Source organism: Muscardinus avellanarius, assembly GCF_963383645.1.
Source record: "Muscardinus avellanarius genome assembly, chromosome: 7".
NCBI lineage: Eukaryota > Metazoa > Chordata > Mammalia > Rodentia > Gliridae > Muscardinus > Muscardinus avellanarius.
In genome coordinates, this window is record NC_137793.1 from 104,620,288 (window position 1) to 104,636,405 (window position 16,118).

Genomic DNA, 16,118 nt, shown 5'->3' on the forward strand with positions numbered 1-16,118 from the left:
ACCCTAGTCTTTTTTATTTTATTTTTTTTGGGGGGGTTGCGGTACTGGGGATGGAACCCTGGGGCATTCTACCTCTGAGCTACACCCCAGCCCTAGTTTTTATTGTTTATTTTTATTTATTTATTTATTTTATTTTATTTTATTTTTCCGGGTATGGGAATGGAACCCAGGGGCATTTGACATCTGAGCTACACGCCCTGCCCTATTTTTTTTAATTCTTTATTTTGAAACCAGGTCTCACTGAGTTGCAGAGGGCCTCACTAAGTAGCTGAGGCTGTCCAGAACCTGTGATCCTCTCGGATCCAGAATGCTGGGATTACAAGCATGCGACACCACGTCTGGCTTACTTTTTATTTTGAAACAGGATTTTGCTAGGTTGCTGAGTTTCACTTGTGCTGGTGAGGCTGTTCGAGAACAGCCTCAAACTTCCAATTCTCCTGTCTCATCCTCCCAGGTACTGGGATTACAGGCATGTGCCACCATACTCTGCTGTATAATTGTGTGTGTGTGTGTGTGTGTGTGTGTGTGTGTGTGTGTGTGTGTTGCTGGGGATTGAACCCAAGGGCGTTCTACCTCCGTATCTTTGGCTCTATTTTGTTTTTTATTTAGAAACAGGGCCTAAATTGCTGCGACTGGCTTCAAACCTTTGCTCTTCCTGTCTCAGCCTCCCAGGTACTGGGATTACAGATGTGTACCACCATGATCGGCTCTGGCTATATAATTTAATTTTTTTAATTACATAAGCCAATATGTGTGAAAAGAAGGAAAAGGGTTTCTTTGAAAACTGAGTTGTAGCCGGATACAGTGGTACACCTAGCAAGACCCTGTTTTGAAATTTAAAAAGTAAATAAAATATGGCTGGGGTACATGTAGCTCAGAGGTAGAATACCCCGGATTCAACCCCTAATATCACAAAAAAAAAAAGAAAGAAAAAAAGAAACTAAGTTGAATGTTTGGAAACATTAAACTAAATGACTTGAGTTTGCAGTTTACAAACCATATGTGGGTGAAACAGTAATAAACATAACTGGCATTAAACAGCCTTAAAGCCCCTCCAGCATAGAAAAGTAGCTAGCTCGCACCTAGAAGGAAGGCTACGGCATCAGGCAGACCAGGCAGCTGAGGGTCGCTACAAGAATATATTGTCACGTGGCCTTAAACTATTTTTATAGTATTCCTTACTTTAAAAAATATATAAAAGCCGGGTGTGGTGGCGCGCGCTTGTAATCCCTGCGCTTGGGAGGCTGAGACAGGAGGATCACGCAGGTTCAAAGCCAGCCTCAGCTACTTAGTGAGGCTCTCAGCAACTTAGTGAGACCCTGTTTCCAAATAAAATATAAAATGGGTCTGGGAGTATAGCCTGGAGGTAGAAAGCCTCTGGGTTCCACCCCTAGTACTACCAAAATAAAAAATAAAAAATAAGAAAATAAAAAAATATATAAAAGAGCCGGGCGTGGTGGCACGCTTGTAATCCTCGCACTTGGGAGGCTGAGACAGGAGGATCGCGCTAGTTCGAAGACAGCTTCAGCTACTTAGGGAGGCTCTCAGCAACTTGGTGAAACCCTATTTCCAAATAAAATCTAAAAATAGTTCTGGGTGTATAACCCAGAATTAGAAAGCCTCTGGGTTCCACCCCCAGTACCACCAAATACACACACACACACACACACACACACACACACACACACACACACACACACACACGCTGGGTGTGGTGACATACGCTTGTAATCCTAGTACTTGGAAGGCTGAGACCAGAGGACCATGGTTCACAGACACCCTCAGCTACTTAGTGAGGCCCTCCGCAACTTAGTGAGACCCTGTTTCAAAAGAAAGAACAAAAAAAATAGGGCAGGGGGTATAGCTTGGAGATCGAATGCCCCTGGGTCCCACCCCTAGGCCCGCAAAAAATAAGTAAAATAAAGAATAAAGAATAAAAAAATAGGGCCAGGATATAGTACAGAGGTATAATGCCCTTGGGTTCCATCCCCAGACCCACAAAAATAAAATAAAATAATAAAATAAAGAATAAAAATAAGGCCGGTTGCCAGGCGTGGTGGCACACACTTGTAATCCCCGCGCTTGGGAGGCGGAGACAGGAGGATCGCACAGGTTCGAAGCCAGCCTCAGCTACTTAGGGAGGCTCTCAGCAACTTGGTTCGAAGCCAGCCTCGCTGGCTTAAGAGATCCTGTTTCCAAATTTAAAAAAAAAAACATAAAAATAGGTCTGGGAATGTAGCCCAGAGGTAGAAGGGTTTCATCCCCAGTACCACCAAAAAAAAATAGGGCCAGGATATAGCTCAGAGGTAGAATGCCCCTGGCTTCCATCCCCAATACCCCCCCACACACATACACACATGGGATATTGGGTCAAAGGAGATAAATTTTATGGTATGTAAACTGTTTCTCAATAAACCAGGTGGCTCACATGATGAGTAGCACCTCCAGGCGGCCTTCCCAGGCCAGGGGAGAGATGGTGGAGCAAGCCTGGGGAGGACCCCCTCTTCTCTGACTCTGCCCTCGGGCCAGCACCAAGTTCACCCCTGAGTGGGAACTCGGTCTTAGGACCACGCCCGTCCTCTCTGCCTCCACCCTGGTCTGCAAGATGGCCGTGCTCCACAGAGCCTGCTTCCTGTCGCAACTTCTGAAATAAAGTGTCACATCACGGCCAAGGGACCTCAGAGAAGGGCGGCTCGGGCTTCCAGGTCAGGGAAGCAGGGCTCCTAAGGCCAGACATTGCCTAGAAATACCAAGGAGCTGTCTAAAGAGGCAGGTAGCCTGAAAACGCAAGAACGGCCAAGGACAGCTGGACGCAGCCAGGTTCAAATTCTCCGCATCCAGGGTTTCACAATTCCACATCCACGCATGGCTTACCGCACCTTGGATTTCTTCGCATGCACACAATAATCAGGCTCAACAGCGATGATCTATGCTTCTCATAGTGGTTAAGAGCAGACTTGCAGGAATTCCAACACCAGTTTCGCTACTTATTAGCTATGTGACCCTGGGCAATGTACTAATCCACCAATTGCTTTTTCTTTTTTTTTTTTTTTTTGCAGGTCTGGGGATAGAACCCAGGGGCATTTGACCTTCGAGCTACACCCCCTGCCCTATTTTTTATTCTTAATTTTGAAACAGGGTCTCACTGAGTTGCAGAGGGCCTCACTAAGTAGCTGAGGCTGTCTGCGAACCACGATCCTCTGGTCTCAGCCTCCCGAATGCTGGGATTACAAACGTGCGCCACCACGCCCAGCCAATTGACCAATTTCTTGTGTGTGTGTGTGTGTGTGTGTATGTGTGTGTGGTACTGGAAATGGAACTCAGGGGCATTCTACCTCCAAGCTATACCCCCAGCCCTATTTTTTAATTCTTTATTTTGAAACAGGGTCTCACTGAGTTACAAAGGGCCTCATTAAGTAGCTGAAGCTAGCCGCGAACCATGATCCCCCTGTCTCAGCCTCCCGAATGCTGCGCCATCATGCCTGGCTGTAATCTACCAATTTCTACAGCTGTAAACAGGGGCTAATAATTGTACCAGTGATAGTTTGGATCTTGAACAACCCCCCCAAAAGCCCATATGCTAAAGGGTTGGTCCCAGCCGAGTGTGGTAGTACACGCTTGTAATCCCAGGATTTGGGAGGCTGAGACAGAAGGATTCCAGGTTCAAGGACAGCCTTGGCATGTAGTGAGGCCCTCAGCAACCTAGTTAGACCCTGTTTCTAAGATAAAATAGGGCTGGGGTGTAGCTCAGAGGTAGAATGCCCCTGAGTTCAATTGCGAGAGCCACAAAAAAGAAAAATAAATAAAGTCTTGGTTCCCTGGGTGGTATTATTGGGAGGTGGTGAAAGCTTTGAAAGGTGTGGTCTATTTTTTTTTTTTTTTTGGAAAGAGGATCTCCTAACTCAGCGTGGCTGGCTTCAAACCTGCACGATCCTCCTGTCTCCGCCTCCCAAGCGTGGGGATTACAAGCGTGCGCCACCACGCCCGGCAGAAAGATGTGGTCTAGTGGGAAGTCACTAGGTCACTGTGAGAATGCTCTCCAAGGTGGGACCCCAGTTTCTTTCTCTCCCCACTTCGCTCCCTGGCTCACGAGAGGAACATTTTTGTTCTACTAAGTACTGCCAAGATACGCTGCCTCCCCACAGACCCAGAGCACAGGACCAACTGATCATGGGCTGGAATCTCCAAAACTATGAGCCATAATAAGCCTTTTCTCTTTATAAGTTGAATGATCTCGTGCATTTTGCTATAGTGACAGAAAACTAACACAGTAAGCTACCTGACGCTGGCCTTAGATGTTTTGAATGAATCAATATGTTTGGAGCTCTTTTACCTGTCCTCACATATGGGCTATATGAAATGTGCAGAGCTCACAGATGGAGGCTCAGAGGGGAGAGGTGTGACCCTTGCATTCAATAAACTGGAAACAAAGCTTGGAAGATAGGCACATAAGTAACTGTAAGTAAGTGTAAGCATCGGAATACACAAATACCATGGGACTCTTTTCTGTTCTTTTTTTTTTTTTTTTTTTTTTTTTGTCTGGGGATGGAACCCAGGGACATTTGACCTCCGAGCTACACCTCCTGCCCTCTTTTTTTTTTTTTTTTTCTTTGCGGTTCTGTGGTTGGAACCCAGGGTGTAGTAACTTCAGGCTACATTCCCAGACCTATTTTTTATATTTTATTTGGAAACAGGGTCTCACTAAATTGCTGAGAGCCTCACTAAGTAGCTGAGGCTGGCTTCAAGCCAGCGTGATCCTCCTGTCTCAGCCTCCCAAGCGCTGGGATTATAAGTGTGCGCCACCATGCCCGGCTTTTCTTCTTTATTTTGAAACAGGGTCTCACTAAGTTGCTGAAGGCCTCACTAAGTAGCTGAGGCTGTCCGTGAACCGCGATCCTCCGGTCTCAGCCTCCCAAATGCCGGGATTACAAGTATGAGCCACCGCACCCGGCTCCATGGGACTCTTAAAGATGGTGCGATGCTCTGCTGCAGACCCTGGAGACATGTTGGAGTTTCAGTGGGACCTTAATAAAAAGGCTAACTGGCGGGCAGATACTGGGGACAGGGAAGATGTTCTAAGCAGGTATGGGACAGTTTGAACAAAAGCCCAAAGGTAAGAAATGGTGTGTTTGCAGGGGCAAAAGAAATTTTAGCGGGAGACAAAGCTAGAAAAGGAAGCATATGGCTGGGCGTGGCGGCGCACGCTTGTAATCCCCGCGCTTGGGAGGCTGAGACAGGAGGATCGCGCAGGTTCAGAGCCAGCCTCAGCTACTTAGTGAGGCTCTCAGCAACTTAGTGAGACCCTGTTTCCAAATAAAGTATAAAATAGGTCTGGGAGTGTAGCCCAGAGGTAGAAAAGCCCCTGGGCTCCACCCCCAGGACCAGAAAATAAAAAAGAAAAGAAAAGGAGGCATATGCCAGGCGCAGTGGCACACCTGTAATCCCAGCACTTGGGAGGCTGAGACAGGAGGATCCCACAGTTGAGACCAGCCTCAGCAACTTAATGAGACCCTGTTACAAAAATAAAAAGATAAAAAGGGCTGGGGGTGCAGCTCAGGGGTAGAATGCCCTTGGGTTCAACCCCCAGTACCAAAAAGAAAAGGAAGGAAAGAAGGAAGGAAGGAAAAAAGGAAAAGAGGGCATGAACCAAGTTGTGCTAGTTGAGAGGTGTACCTGACTCTAAATACAATGAAACCTTCAACTGCGGTCCCTGGGGCGTCTCAACCCATCCTGAATCATCCTACCCCAATCATGGTATTCTGTCCATTAGTGACCCTCTGATTCTAAACTCTTTAGAAAGATGTCCTGATGGCCAGACACGGTGGTGCACGCCTATAATCCCGGCATTTGGGGAGTGGAGGCAGGAGGTTTGCAGGTTGAAGGCCAGTATGCAGTAGCTTAGTGAGATCCTGCTTCAAAATAAAAAAATAAAAATGGCTTAGTGGGGGGTAGCTCAAAGGTGGAAGGCCCCTGGGTTCAGCCCCCAGTAACACACACACACACACACACACACACACACACACGCGCGCGCGCGCGCGCACACACAGAGTAACTTTTCAAGGCTGCAGGATAAAATGAATCACATTTAGGAGACAAATTGTTTTTGCTTTTTGTACTGGGGATCAAACTCAGGAGCATTCCACCTCCAAGCTACATCTCCAAACGATTTTTCTTTTTTTTTTTCTTTTTTTTTTTTTTTTTTGGCGGTCCTGGGGGTGGAACCCAGAGGTTTTCTACCTCCGGGCTATCCTCCCAGACCTATTTTTATATTTTATTTAGAAACAGGGTCTCTCTAAGTTGCTGAGAGCCTCACTAAGTAGCTGAGGCTGGCTTCGAACCTGAGCGATCCTCCTGTCTCAGCCTCCCAAGCGCGGGAATTACAAGCGTGCGCCACCATGCCCGGCTTTTAATTCTCTTTTTTGAAACAAGGTCTCACTAAGTGGTGGAGGGCCTCACTGAGTAGCTGAGGCTAGCCACAAACCTGTGATCCTCCTGTCTCAGCCTCCCAAGTGCTGGGATCACAAGTGTGCGCCACCGCGCCCGGCCAGGAGACGTTGACCTGAACGTGACTGCATTTTCTAGCTTCCCGTTACTATATTCTTGCCTGAGCCGACTGAGGCAGTTTTGTTATTATCTCAACAAGCAAAAGCCACTGACAACCATTTAGCCAATCGAGTTTTTCAGCATTTTCGAGGCAAAGACAGGACTGCTGTCTAGACTGTCTCCTCCCTCGGACTGGCCCTCTCTGAGCTGGAAGGAATGGGGTGGAGAGAAGAGGAGGTCAAGCAGCTCCTCCTCTAACACGCAGTGCGGTTTCCCTAGAGGGAGGCACGTTCCCGCCAGCAGGTCCACAGACAAGAAGGTGGGCTGGGGGCTCCTCTCAGGCGCTTGTGCACGGGCCTTCCTGGGACCCCAGGTCCCTCAGCCGGCCCGATCTGGCAGGAGCCTGGTCAGCCCAAGGATCTCAGCGATGAGTCCTCTTGGTGAGCCCTCCACACCTCTGCCGTTGAGGGGACTTAGGCAGTGCACTCACCAGCAAAACATACTCACCACCTAGCCGGGCGTGGTGGCGCACGCCTGTAATTCCAGTACTTGGGCGGCTGAGACAGGAGGATGCCAGCCTCAGCAACTCCGTGAGGCTCTCAGTAACTTAGTGAGTTACTTATCCAAGTAAAAATTTAAAAATAGGGCTGGGGGTGTGGCTTGGAGATAGAATGCCCCTGAATTCCATCCCCAGTATCACAAAAAAAAAAAAAAAAGGAAACTCCCAAATACCTGGTTGCCTCACTAGTATATACAATAGATACAGCTGGTTGCGTTATTTAAAGCTTGGAGATTTATTGGCTTACATACCTGAAGAGCCCAGCGGGAGTGGCAAGCTTCGGGTGGAGCTGCGTCGGGCTCTGCTGTCCTTACTCCTCCCTTACTCTTACCGCTTTTATATGGAGGCTGCCCTCCCTCGCAGCTGCGAGAGGGCTCTCGGAAGTCAGGTGCCTGTTGGGAAGGGTTTCTCTGTGGGTTAAATGGCTTGCTTGACTTTCCTTCTAAACCCAGCAGATGCCGAGTTACACAAAGGCAGGGTCTTTGACAAATAGGTTTTCAAAGCCCCCAGAGTGCTTTCAGTGAGCTGGGCGCAGTGGCGCATGCCTTTATAAAATCCCAGTGCTTGGGAGGCTGAGACAGGAGGCCTGGTTTGTGGTCAGCCTCAGCCACTTAAAGAGGCTCCCTTCAACTTAAGGAGATGCTGTTTTAAAAATAAAATCAGGCCGGGTGTGGTGGCGCACGCTTGTAATCCCCACGCCTGGGAGGCTGAGACAGGTGGATCGCACAGGTTCGAAGCCAGCCTCAGCTACTTAGTGAGGCTCTCAGCAACTCGGTGACACCCTGTTTCAAAAAAAAAATAAGAATAAGAAACAGGGCTGGGGGTGTAGCTTGGAGGTAGAATGTTCCTGGGTTACATCCTCAGTACCACAAAACAAAATAAAATATAATAAAAGTAAAATTGGAGCTGGGCCTGGTGGCACAGGCTTGTAATCCAGCATTTGGAAGGCTGAGACAGGAGAATCAAGGTTCAAAGACAGCCTCAGCTACTACTTAGGCCCTTGCAACTCAATGAGACCTTGTTTCAAAATAAAGAATAAAAAATAGGGCTGGGAGTGTAGCTGGGAGGTAAATATCCCTGAGTTCCATCCCCAGTACTGCAACAAATAAAATAAAATAAAATTGGGTTGGAGGTGTAGCTCAGAGGTAGAATGCCCCTGGGTTCAATCCCCAGTACCACACACACACACACACACACACACACACACACACACACACAGAGTGTCTTCAATGGGTCCGTATATGTGCGGACAATGGGGATGTGGGGCGACAGGAAAGAAGACCTGGGTTGTGCTGCAGGCCTCAGCACCATGTGACACAAAGCACACAGGCCTAGGACCAAACACGCTTTGAGCTCTCTGCACATATTATTATCTCATGTAATGCTCACAGTCACCCATGATGCAGATTCTGTTGTTCTTCCTAGCTGTGGATGGAGAAACTGAAGGTCAGAAAAGCAAACACATCTCTCCAGGTGCAAACTAGAAACTGGCTCTGCGTCCCCAGAGTGGTCTCCAGAGCCCGAGGGCTACACCGCTAGCCTGTACCGGCTCCTAGAATTCTTTGTCCTGAACTATACAGCAAAAAAAGTCTCCCGCTTCCAGCAGCGCCCTCAGGAAAGCCTTTTCCCTGGGAATTCCATAATTTTATGACTCAACATCAGGAAGAGAAGAGCCTGCCCCGGGTTTTTTCCCTGCAGGAAATACTTCATTTCCTCCTGTATAATGACCCTTTTCCCTTTTCATATAATTTGATAGCTTCACAACTTAGACAAAGGGCTATTTGATTCTTTAAAATATAGCTGGCTGCTGGGCGTGGAGGGGCAAGCCTATAATCCCAGCATTTAGGAGGCTGAGACAGGAAGATCGCAGGTTCGAGGACAGCCTCAGCAAAGCAGCGGGACTCTCAGCAACCTAGGGAGACCCTCTTTCAAAACAAAAATTAAAAGCCGGGCGTGGTGGCGCACGCTTATAATCTCAGCACTCGGGAGGCTGAGACCGGAGGATCGCGGTTCGCGGACAGCCTCAGCTACTTAGTGAGCCCCTCTGCAACTCAGTGAGACCCAGTTTCAAAATAAAGAATAAAAATAGGGCAGGGGGTGTAGCTTGGAGGTCGAATGCCACTGGGTTCCATCCCCAGACCCGCAAAAAAAAAAAAAAAAAAAAAAATTAAAAGGGCTGGGGGTGTCGTTCAAAAGTAGAACGCCCCTGGGTTCCATCCCCAGGACTGCAGAAAACCAACCAAAAACAGAAGTAGCACATAAATACATGCTGCTTTGCTCTCAGTGTTCCCAAAGGAGGCCATGTGATGTGCTACGGGCCTGGTCCCTAGAACGAGGCACTAGGGGAGGCGGGAGAAGCTGGAGGAGGTTCGTTAGGACGCCAGGGTGTGACCCTGAGGGAGGGACCGGGCCCCTGCCCCTCTCGCTCTGCTTTCCAGCCGCCAGGAGCTGAGGCGCTCCCCCTACCACCGCCATGTCCGGCCTTGCTACAGGCCCCAGAGCAACAGGGCCAAGTGACCACAGACTGAGACCTACATCTTTTCTGCTATTTAAGTTGTTGGTCTCGGTTATTTTGTCACAGCGAGGGAAAGCTGACTGGAGTATTTATTTTATTTTTTTGTGGTACAGTCTATTTTTTGCTTGAAACAGGGTCTCACTAGGTTGCCGAGAGCCTCGCTATGTTGCTGAGACTGTCCTCAAACCTGCAATCCTCTTGTTTCAGCCTCCCAAGTACTGGAATTACAAGCATGGGCTGCTATGTCTGGCTACATATTTTAAACCATCTAAGCGATACAGAATTATACAGGGTAAAAATGCAATCTCTCCTTTACACCCCCTCCTCCCCAAATCGCCTGCCCTCTGCAGCATTACAGCCTGCTGTCGGACACTCTGCCATCCTTTTTCTTTGCTTGCATATATGTTCAAATACAGATAGGTAATTTTTAAAATTTTTCATTTACTTTTTTTGTGGTACTAAGGATTGAACCCAGGGGCATTCTACCTCCGAGCTACACCTCCAGCCTGATTTTTTATTCTTTATTTTTAAACAGGGTCTCACTGAGCTGCAAAAGACCTTACTAAGTAGCTGAGGCTGTCCGTGAACCATGATCCTCCTGCCTCAGCCTCCCAAATGCTGGGATTACAAGCGTGTGCCACCAGGCCTGGCTGTAATTTCTTTAAAAACACAAATAGGATGATATTGTAGATGTTATTATAATTGTTCCACAGCTCAATTTCCCCACAATATGTCTTTGGGCTCTTTCCAAGTGTTGCTGAGTCTGTTACTAAGGCTGGTCTCAAATCTGCTATCCTCCTTTCTTAGCCTCCCAAATACTGGGATTACAAGTGTGGGCTTCTGCACCTGGCGCTAGGTCTTTATAATTAAAGTCAACCTATGTAGTTCTTGAATTGTACCTGGCACACAGTAAGTGTTAAATGTGATCATCATTATGATTATTATAATAGTTCTGTGTAAGCATTTCTGGGGAATTGTTTTCTGGGTTTTTTATGGTGCTGGGGATTGAACCCGGGGGCATTCTACCTCTGAGCTACACTCCAGCCGTATTTTTTTTTTATTCTTTATTTTAAAACAGGGTCTCATTAAGTTACAGAGGGCTCATTAAATAGCTGAGGCTGGCCACACACCTGGATCCTTCTTTTTTTTTTTTTTTTTCTTTTTTTTGCGGGTCTGGGGATGGAACCCAGGGGCATTTGACCTCCGAGCTCCACCCCATGCCCTATTTTTTTATTCTTTATTTTGAAACAGGGTCTCATTAAGTTGCAGAGAACCTCACCACGCCCGGGCGAACCTGGATCCTTCTGTCTCCACCTCCCAAGTACTGGGATTATAAGTGTGCACCACCACGCCCGGCTTGGGAAACTGTTTTTTTAGAGAGGGAATTGTTGGATTAAAGATTTTTTTAAAGTTTTTTCCAAACTCCTTCCTAAGGACTCTAGCAATTTCCACCTGTACCAACAGTAATTCCAAGCACCTGTTATCCCCCACACACACACACGATACACCAGCTGTGGTATCTGCCCCATTATTAAGTATCCATGCCCTTTTCAAATCATAAGCTATGTAGCTGTTGGCGTCCTAGCATCCTCTGCCATCAAGCCTGCAGCACCAGACCTTGGCGATTATTAAGAGAGGCATTCAGCTGGGCGTGGTACGCAGGCTGTAATCCCAGGACTCGGGAGGCTGAGACAGGAGGATCACAGGTTCAAAGACAGCATCAGCAATTTAGTGAGGCTCTCGGGAACTTTGTGAGACCCCGTTTCAAAATAGAAAATTAAATAGGGCGGCAGGGGGGGGGGGGTAGCTCAGAGGCAGAATGCCCCTAAATTCAGTCCCTAAATTGCATTTTCCCAGAACCAAGACAAGCATGGGCCAGAGCAGCAGAAGGTTTTTAAACCTCTATAAACCTCTCTAGACTCTCCTTAGAAGATTTCCTGAGCGCCTGAAAAGCTATGGAGGTACTTTTCTGGTGTGGGGTTGATGTAAAACGAAAATTTTAAAATCCTGTACTTACCCCCAGAAAAGTTAAGAAAAAAAAAAAAAAAGCAGACAAGACAAGTATGAGGGAGTTGCTGGCGAAGGTTTAAGCTCCAAGCTTCAGCTGAGCGTGGCGCTGGAAGCTGACGCCGGGCAGGCGTCTGAGCTTGCCCGACGCCGGCGCAGGAATGCGGCCCGCCCCGCCCCGCCCCGGCCCGGCGCCCGCGAGGCTCTCCACTGCCCTCCGCTGGCCTCCGCGGGGAGGCGCACGCCTAGAAAGCCAGGCCATGTCAGAGTTGGGAAAAAATTCGTATTCCAAGAAAGAAAAAATAAATTAGTTGAGAATACACTTATGGCGGGTGTATTTATTAATACTTGTTTTTCTGTTCAACTGAGGAAACAAAACTAAATAAAATATATTTCAAAGCATCTCCTGTTGAGTACCGCCAAAATAATAAATCCCAAATCTCAGCCAAGAGTGGTGGCAGGACAGGAGGCGAGGACAGGAGGATCGCAGGTTCGCGGCCAGCCTCAGTTACTTAGCGAAACCCTCTGCAACTTAGTGAGACCCTGTTTTAAAATAAAGAATAATCCCAGCACTTGGGAGGCTGAGACAGGAGGATCGCACAGGTTCGAAGCCAGCCTCAGCTACTAAGTGAGGCTCTCAGCAACTTAGTGAGACCCTGTTTCCAAATAAAATATAAAATAGGGCTGGGAGTATAGCCTAGAGGTAGAAAAGACCCTGGGCTCCACCCCTAGTATCACAAAAATTAATTAATTAAATAAATAAGGAATAAAACATAGGGCTGGGGGTGTAGATTGGAGGTAGAACGCCCCTGGGTTCCATCCCCAGTGTCTGTCTGTCTGTCTGTCTCTCTCTCTCTCTCCCAAATCTGAAGATTCCTAAATCCTCAGCTGTAGGTATTTACTGTTCTCTGGCCAAGACAGCCTTATTTAGTCTCCATTCACATAGGGAAAGATGAAAAGCCTTTCTCAAGCTGGAGGGGTGTGTGTGTGTGTGTTACTGGGGATGGAACTCAGAAGTCTTCTACTTCCGGGCTATACTCTCAGACTTATTTTATACTTTATTTGGAAACAGGGTCTCACTAAGTTGCTGAGAGCCTCGCTAAGTAGCTGAGGCTGGCTTCGAACCTGCGCGATCCTCCCGTCTCAGCCTCCCAAGCGCGTGCTCCCCCACGCCGGGCGGGAGTGATTTCTTATATACCTGCTTCCGCCTGTCGGAGCCTTCCGCGAGCTGTGTGCTGATGGGAAAAGCTTTACTTGGGGCTGTCAGCGGCTGAGGCTTTCCTCTCGGGACACTTTATGGGCGAGACCTTCCTTCCCCACTCTAGATCCCAGCTCCCACGCCCCAAAGCACACCCGGCCCTGTCCAGCCCCACGCCCTTCCAGATTTTTACTGTTCCCCATGACACGAACCACCGCTGCACAGTACTATAAATTTCACTTTTTGAACTGGAGACATAATCCAGCCATGTCAAGAGCACAGTCCAATGGTCTTTAGTTCTCAGAGTCAGTGCCCATCACCACAAAAGTTCCAGCATGTTCCTATCATCCCAGAAAAACACCAGACCGACAGCAGTCAGCGGGTGTCCTCTCAAACTCTCCCCTCCCAGGCAGCCCCACCAGCCCTAGACACACCACTCTATTTCTGTCTCTAGACTTCTCTAAGCTGGGCCTTGTGGCACACCCTGTAGTCTCAGTACTTGCGAGGCTGAGACAAGAGGACCTCAGGTTGGAGACCAGCCTCAGCAATTAACAAGACTTGGTTTCAAAATAAAAAAAAATTTAAAAGTCTGGGGTACCTTGGAGGGAGAATGGTGTACCTGGGTTTAATCTCTAGTAACACACACACACACACACACACACACACACACGTAAGCACGCACAAAAATAAACAAAATATAGATTTGTCTATTTGGACATTTCATATAAATGGAATTATGTGGGCTTTTGTGAATGACTCTGGTATGTGTATGTGTGTGTGTTACTGGGGATTGAACCCAGGGGCATTCTTCCTCTGAGCTACACCCCCCCCCGTCCTACATTATATACATACATATATATATATATATATATATATATATGTATATGTATACGTATATATGTGTATATATATATATATTTTTTTTTTTTTAACAGAGTCTCACTAAGTTCCAGAGGGCCTAAATTGCTCTGGCTGGCGTTAAACCTGTGATCCTCCTGTCTCAGCCTTCTAAGTACTGGGATTACGAGCAAGCGTGTGCCACCACACCCGGGTGTTTGACTGTTTTACCTACCACGTTTTAGAGTGCATCACTAATCCTTTTTGAGGGGGGGCAGTATTGGGGATGGAACAGGGGCATTCTATCTCTGAGCTACACCCCTTGCCCTATTTTCTATTCTTTATTTTGAAACAGGGTCTCACTGAGTTGCAAAGGACCTCACTAAATAGCTGAGGCTGTGCCGGGCGTGGTGGCGCACACTTGTAATCCCCGCGCTTGGGAGGCAGAGACAGGAGGATCGCGCTGGTTCGGAGTCAGCCTCTCTGGCTTAAGAGACCCTGTTTCCACATAAAGTTAAAAAATAGGTCTGGGAGTGTAGCCCGTGGGAGTGTATCCCGGAGGTAGAAGGGCTTCCAGGAACCCCAGTACCACCAAAAAAATAAAAAATAAAAAAATAATAAATAAATAAATAAATAAATAAATAAATAAATAAATAGCTGAGGCTGGCCATCAACCGCTATCCTCCGGTCTCAGCAGCTCAAATGCTGGGATTACAAGCGTGCGCCACCACACCCGGCTCAGTATTACTTTTTAAAGCCAAATAATATTCTGTTGTATGGCTAAATTATATTTTATTTATCTGTTCATTGGTTGATGAACATTTAAGTTCACCAGGAGAGACTATTATTAACAATGCTGCGGTAAACATTCACGTACAAGTTTGGTGGTGTTTGCATATTCTTAACTTTACTTTTTTAATGACCAGGTGTGGTAGCACACAGCTTTAATCCCAGTACTTAGAAGGCTAAGACAAAAGGATTGCAGGTTCAAGACCAGCCTCAGCAACTTAGCAAGACACTCGACAACCTACTGAGACCCTTTTTCAAAATAAAAATTAAGATTTAGCCAGGCGTGGTGGCGCGCGCTTGTAATCCCAGCATTTGGGAGGCTGAGATAGGAGGATCCCGGTTCACAAACAGCCTCAGCTACTACCTAGTGAGGCCCTGTTTCAAAATAAAGAATAAAATATAGGACTGGGGATGTAGCGCGGAGTTCTGTAGAATGCCCCTGGTTCCATCCCCAATACCACAAAATGAATAAATAAATGAGTAAGATTTCAAAACAGGGAGAATGCCCCTGGGTTCAAGCCCCAGTGCCACAGAAGAAGAAAATATGTTTTTTATCTGTCTTTCCAATAGGAATTCAAGCTCTGAGGTTTATTTGTGCTTTACTCCGTCACCGGCTCCAAGTACTGTGCAGAGCATGTCTGCGCCCCGGGCACGTCTGGAAAATCAATCAATGCTTCTCCTTTCTCTGTGGATGCTGATGGGAGCCTTCAGATTCCCCTGATTCTGGTCCTAAGTTTCCTGTAAAGCCATCGTGGCGGCCCTCACCAGGATGAAGGGGCCGGGCTCTCTCCCGCAGACCAGTTCCAGATGTGGTTCTAGTACACTCCAGACCCTCCTCGACCTCTGAACTTTTATCAGAAAGGTCTGCTTTGCTCCTGGACTCTGAGTCCCTACTAGATAACAAGGAAATGCCAGGGGAATGCGGGGCTGGGCGGGTCTCAGATGCTCCTGCTCTTATCTGGTTTTTGTTTCACTTGAGGCAGCTGTTACTCCTTATCAGTGCTTTACTTTTTCCTTCTAAAGGAAAAAAAGATCTGAAAGAGTTCTATGATCAGAGACTGCAGGGTTGGAATTTACAGGGCTACTTCTTCCATCACAGTGAGCCAGGAAGGAAGTGTGTGTGTGTGTGTGTGTGTGTGTGTGTGTGTGTGTGTGTGTGTGCGAGCGTGCGTGTCACCCATGTGCATGCGCACAATATTGGGGATTGAACCTGGGGCATTCTGCCTCTGAGCTATACACCCAGCCCTATTTTTTTTTTTTTTCCAGTACTGGGGATGGAACCCGGGACATTCTACCTCTGAGCTACATCCCCAGCCCTATTTTTTAGTGGTGTGCGAGGCCCGTACTAAGTGAGCTGCGAGCAGAGCGTGGGGGTCCTGGTGCCAGGGAGGGTCCCAAGCTCTAAAGTTCGGAAAAACTTGTACTTACTGCATCCCTGTCGTCAAGGAATTTGTGCGCATGTGTGTGTGTGTGTGTGTGTGTGTGTGTGTGTGCGCTACTGGAGCTTGAACCCAGGGGCATCCTACCTCCAAGCTATTTCACCAGCCCAATTGTATTTTGTGTGTGTGTGTCGTACTGGGGAAGAACCCAGGGTCCTTCTACCTCTGGGCTACACTCCCAGACCTGTGTGTGTGTGTGTGTGTGTGTGTGTGTGTGTGTTACTGAGAATG